This window comes from Onychomys torridus, chromosome 5, assembly GCF_903995425.1.
Source record: "Onychomys torridus chromosome 5, mOncTor1.1, whole genome shotgun sequence".
NCBI classification, from domain to species: domain Eukaryota; kingdom Metazoa; phylum Chordata; class Mammalia; order Rodentia; family Cricetidae; genus Onychomys; species Onychomys torridus.
The window spans coordinates 123,239,960-123,246,347 of NC_050447.1; positions in this window are offsets into that span (position 1 = coordinate 123,239,960).

Genomic DNA, 6,388 nt, shown 5'->3' on the forward strand with positions numbered 1-6,388 from the left:
GATGAAGCTAACTCGATCATACGACTTTTTTTTGATGAGTTCTTGAATTCTACTTGTATTTTATTGTTAAATTTTGTGTTGATGTTCATTGACCTATAATTTTCCTTTCTCTCTCTCTCTCTCTCTCTCTCTCTCCCTCTCTCTTTCTCTCTTTGTTGGTTTTTTTTTTCAGTCTGGTGTTGGTATCAGGGCAATACTAGCTTTGTAAAAGAAATTGGAGGATTTCCTCCTTTTCTAATTAATTTGTTTGAGGGTCACTGATGGTAGTTCTTCACTGAGCCGACCTGGTCTTGGGATTTAAATTTTTTTTTTAAGATTTATTTATTTTATTTATATGGTGTTCTATCTGCCTATACAACTGCATGTCAGAAAAGGGCATCAGATCCCATTATAGATGGTTGTGAGCCACCATGTGGTTGCTGGGAATTGAACACAGGTCCTCTGGAAGAGCTGCCAATGTTCTTAACTGCTGAGCCATCTCTCCAGCCAGGGAGTTTTTTTTTTTTAGTTGATTTTAAATTATGTGTCACACACATTTACACAGGGGGGTGGGGGAGAGAGTGATATTAATGTAATAAAACATTTAAAAGAAGGAAAAAAAAAAGAGGTCCAGCCAGATGGTTTTACAGGTAAAACTGATTGCTGATGACATGATTTCAATCTCCAGGTCCTATGATAGAAGGTAAGAGCTGACATCTGAAGTGGCCCTCTGGCCTCCACTCATACTCACACACACCACACACTCCTATTTTGATGGGTGTTATGACTCTATTTAAATTACTTACCATTTTACTTAACTTTGGTAGGTTGTATGTATCTAGAAATCCATCTAATTCTTTTAGATTTTCCTCTTTGGTGGAATATATATTTTTAAAGTGTGTTCTGATGGTTCTTTGAGTCTTCCAAGTGTCTGTTGTAATGTCTCCTCTTTCATCTCTAAGTTTGTTAACTTGGATGTTTCCCCTCTCTTTCTTTTGGTTAGTTTGGGTTAGGACTTGACCGTATGAATTCTTTCAAAGAACCAAGTCTTCAGTTTATTGACATTTTGTGTTATTTAAATTTCTACTTCATTAATTTCATCTCTGATTTTAATTTTTAATTATCTCTTCCGTCATCTTTTTTTTTTTTTTTTTTTTTTTTTTTTTTTTTTTTTTTGCTGTTGCTTATTCTTACTTTTCTAGGACCTTCAAGTTCATCATTGGATTATTTATTTGAGATCTTTCAGACTCTGACTTGGATCCATAGTGCTATAAACACTCTTCTTAAGACTGCTTGTCATTTGTTGTGTTCCACAGATATCAATATGTCATATTTTCATTTTTTCTTTCATTTAATTCTCAGAATTAAAAATTATTGCTTTCTCCTCATAAATCTTACTTTAGTAGTATGTTGTTTAGTGTCCATGGATTTGTGTATTTTCAGTATTTTCTTTAGTGCATGGAGGTCAGATAGAATGCAGGATGTGATTTCAGTTACCTATATTGGTTGAGACTTGCTTTGTGTCCTAATATTTGGTCTATTTTGGAGAAAGTCCCATGGACTATTGAGAAGAACATGTATTCTTTAATGTTTGGTGGAACATTCTGTTAGGTCTATTTGATTTATGATGTCATTTAACTTTCTTATTTTTTAAGGATTGTGGATTTGGGCATTATCCACAAGAAATATAGCATCAGTAATTGTTGTATGATATTTTGTTTGTGTCCTGACAAATAAAGCTTGCCTGGAGATTAGAGGGCGGAGCTAGCCACTAGTTACCCATAGAGGCCAGACAGTGGTGGCACACACCTTTAATCCCAGCACCTGGGAGGAGGAAACAGGAAGATCAGGAGTTCAAGGCCACCCTGGTCTACACAGAATTGAACTGCTCTAAAAGAGAAACAGAGCCAGGCAGTGGTGGCACACATCTTTGATCCCAGCACATGGGAGGCTCACAACTTCAATCCTAGCACTAGGGAAGTGGAGACAGGAATAAAAAAACGCAGGTGGAGACAGGATTTTGGCGCCACATTCAGTCTGAGGATTCATAGAGACAGGGCCCCCATTCGGTCTGAGATTTTGTAGAGGTAAGAAGTCTCTGATGGCTGGCTGCTCTACTTCTCTGATCTTTCAGCTTTCACCCTTGGTATCTGACTCTGGGTTTTTATTGAATAAGACTAAATAGATTGTGGTATCATGTAATCCATCTAAAAATTTACTTAGACATCCTGTATAGCATTGGTGCACTATCACAAGGAATGCATATTCAGATGTTAGCACAGTGGCAAAGTGGATTAGCATAGGAAGGTATTGTGTCTCCAGTAGAAAAACAGGCCATTCAACCATTTGACCAGTTTTAGATGTCACTTAAAACTGCACAAAATCAGGATATATTCTTTCATTAGAGGTGAATACCATTTATTGGTTATAATATTTAATTTTGGGAAAGATGGAGAGATAATCATACTACCTAGGATGAACATTCTGGAGCTTTAGCCCAAGTAGAGAACCCCACTTGGAAGCCATGATGACTGAGGGTCTCAGGGTTCTGGGTCTGGCCCAGGTGATGGCGTGGGCAGGATGGATATAGGACTCCAGGGAGGGGACTGAGTGACCTCAGTGAGATGTTTGTGGCTTCTCTGCAGGCACTTCCTGAGTTACTGGGCAGGCCTGTGTGACACAGCCCCCAGGAGCCACCTGATGTCACACACTGCAAGTTCTATTCTGGCCCCTGCTCTGGTCAGAAAGGAAGGCAGACTGTGAACAGTGTCACTGCCCGGTCACCCAGGCTGAGCTCAGTCCTCCCTCAGCCTGCATCAAGGTGAGTAGAGGCTCCTGGGGAAGGTGTTCTCTATGCCTGTCCTGTCGAGATTGACCCACCTTTTAACTGAGGGTTGAAGCAGTTTGTGACATGAGAAAGTCCATGGCTCTCTGGTGTCTCTGCACACCAACCTGCACAGTGACACAAACATCAAGGTGGAGCAAAGTAAGGAAATGAGCCACAGACCTGGGTGGGGTCTTTGTAGGGTTGGCTCACCCTGAAAGATCCCTAGACTCTGTTGTCTCTGAAATGATGGAATGATAAGTGCACAGTGATGGAACTGGGTGAGGATGACACCTCAAAGTGACCTTGCCTTCCCCACATGCCCCATCCCTTTCCAGAGACTGCACGGAGGCAGAAGGAATGCTGACCTTCTCCCTCCCCATCACTGCAAGACAGAAACCACTGCACTGAAAAGCAGCAGCATGAACTAGGAAGCGGCCCCTATCTGGGAAGGAGCCATTAGCAACAGAGGATGCACTCCTATAGGAAGAAGATTTCCTTTGCAGGAAAAAAGTCAGCGTTTATTACTGGGAATGCATGGGGGAAACAATGGCTGGGGGATGAGACAGCTTTCGGAAGACTTACTAGTGAGCAAAGGGTCAAGGTGTCCTAAGATACCTACACCCTGGCCTGTGCTGATAAAGTCCATTTGGGGTGACCATCTCTCTGGGTAGCAGCATGTGACTGCTCCTTGTCTCCAGTTCTTCTGTACATGACCCAGTGATCATTCTCCTTGAGGCTTTTGAGATGGCCATAGCCTATTACTTTTTTTGTACTTTGATGTGGGTCACAGGCTCTACGAACAACACCTGACGGTTGTTTGTTTTCAATTTCTCTGTATAAGAATGGTTGGTTGTGCCCCTTGGGGTTGCTATGTGGACAATAGTCCATTCCACTCTTCACTTTAATTTCATCAAGGTCACAGGCTGTTTTGCTAGCTGTGCCTGACTGCTGCTTGTCTCCAGTTCTCCTGTACAGGAATGGATGGGTCTTCCCCTTGAGGGTGGGGAGTTGGTTGAAATCCATTCCTCTCTTCACTCTGTTCTGATGTTGATCACAGGCTTTCTGGGCATCAACACTCAACTGCTGTTTGTCTCCAATTCCCCTGTCTCTGAGTGGATTGTTGTGTCCTTTGGAACTGGTGTGGGGACCAAAGCTCATTCTTCCCACTGTTCTGCTTTTCTTTGTGTCATAGATACCCTCAGAAGAGTGGGACGAGACACCAAGTGGAGATATCAGTGATTCCAGTTTACACCATTGTACCTTTGGTGGTTCCTCTATATCAAGGCCCAGCCTGTTGATCAAGACCTGTGTCACAGCATTCATGAGAGATTGCACTCTTGCTGTCATATTGTAGATGAGCGTCTCTTTTGTGATTACCTCCTGCGTCTGTATAGATGGTGGGGTGCTTTCATTCTTCAGAGAATCCCCCTGATCCTTGTCTTTGGTGCAGAGGTTGAGATATTTTAGAATATTCCTTACTATTTTCTTCAGAAAGCTTCCTGTAGGAGCCTGTTTGATTTCCGGCATATCAGGGGAGGGCTGACTCTCAGTAATGACTGTATCCTGGGGTTGGGTAGAGCTATTGAAGCCCCAGGCTTGGGAGAGCCCCATTCTCCCAAGATTTTCTCCCTGGCTTTTGGCTCTGGATCTCATACATTCATTTCTCTCTTCACTGGGAGGAAATATTTTGTGATTACTTGCTTGAATCTTATCCTTGGGGACACTGAACTTCTGAGCTTTTTGGCCATGATCTCTCCTCTTGAATACATCACCTAGGCCCTGAGAAGTCTTGGGATTTTTGGATCTATTTTGGAATCTGGGAACTGAGTGCTGTGTAGGCAAGCTGACTGTGGTGGGGCACACAGTGCTTTGACTGTCTGGAAGGAGCCCAGCAGGCCATGACTGTGGCTGCTTATTGGATTTGAAGTCAACCTCTCTAAGCACCTGTGGTTTTAGAGCTGGGCCACTTGAGCGCTGTGGACATGTTTGGAAATGGCCTGGGTTTCTATTGGCCTCTACAGATTCAAAATCTCTGAGATTGTTATTGATGTTTTGGCCATTGGGAATCTTGCTGGCCCCAAGGATCACTTTCCATGGAGAAGGTGTCTCTCTTACCACCTCTACTATTCTATTGGTCTGTTTGGCCACTGAAGATGGGATCCTTACTTCAGGATCAACCATTGTACCACTCCAATAGGGATGTACTGAGGCCACATTTTCAAACATCTTCCATGGTTCATACCTGACAATTCTTGGACTGATCCTTGGTTGCAGGCTGCCTTTTCCAATCCCTTGGACAATCCTGCTCTTCTGGGTCCTTGCCAGGAAACAGTAATCTTTGGCTCGAGTGCTTAGGTTGCTCTGCCATGTAACGGGATGGGCCTTAGCGGGCCCATGGCCGGCAGCTGGTACAGTGGCTCTTTGCATCTCCTGAACCTCTGAAGGTGAGTGTGCAAACAGAGGACTCTGCAGCCTGGACGCTGATACAGTTTCTACTCTTGTCCCTCCTGGATCTTGGTGATTCAATTTTTCCAGGATTGTGGCAGTCTTGGGACAGTACTCTGACTTAGAAACAGAGGAAGGTGAGGTGGGATACACAGGCTGGGGAAGGAATGAGGCTGGAACTCCTGGTTGGGTGAGATCACTTGACAGAAGAGTCTGTAGATAAGATTTCCATCTGCGTTTCACAGGAAGCTGTTTGATGTTTGAGTCCAGCTTCCTTTGGGTTTTGGGGTCAAGGAAGGAAAGGTCCTGAGTGGTGTTCACATAGGACAGCTGATCTGACCTCAGTTCAGGGTTTCTGAGTTCCAGACCCTGCCCAGGGGTGCTGCTTGAAGTACAAGGCAAGGCTTTGGCCCTAAAACTGGGGGTCTTGATAGGGTCATGTATGTTACATCTTGCTGGGTCCTTCTTTAAGGGCATCCCTGAGGGTACAGTCTCCATCATCTGACTCAACTTGCAGCTTTTGTAGTTGAGGATGGAGGGCTGGGCAGGCTGGGGGAGTTCAGGCTTGTTCTTAGACTGGCAACGACTGTTTGCCGGGAAGTGTCCCTGCAGCTGCGTCAGTTCCTGCGATGGGAGGAACCTGAAGTGGGGGCCTTGTACTCTCATCTTTGTCATCCTGTATTCACTGTGTGGCTCCTCATGGTGCTGGAGGAACTGCAGGTGCTCAGGAAGGATGGAGGCTGACCTGATAGCTTCAGCGGGTGGGATGTCCCTGGGCAAATTATGAGTGGGCTGGTTAGTGACTGCTCGATGATTTTGGACATTAGAGCCTGTGATGTCTTTCCACTCCAGATCCTGCTGCCAGGGCTGGTTTTCAGTCAGGAGGGATGCCAATTCCTTCATCCCAGTGTTACAACATGTTGTTCCACAGGCCCTACTTATGGATGCAGAAAGTGCTTGGTTTGGTGTAGAGCTTGGGAAGCTATTCAGTGTCTGGACCTCTGTCACACCCACCATGTTTGGTGTCACAAGTTGGTGGGACAATGGCTGGGCCTGAGAAATCTGTGGAGGTCCTTGGCCCAGAGGCAGAGCTGGGGAAGGGCCATGTGTATTACAGAATGGTGAGGTTTGGGTTGC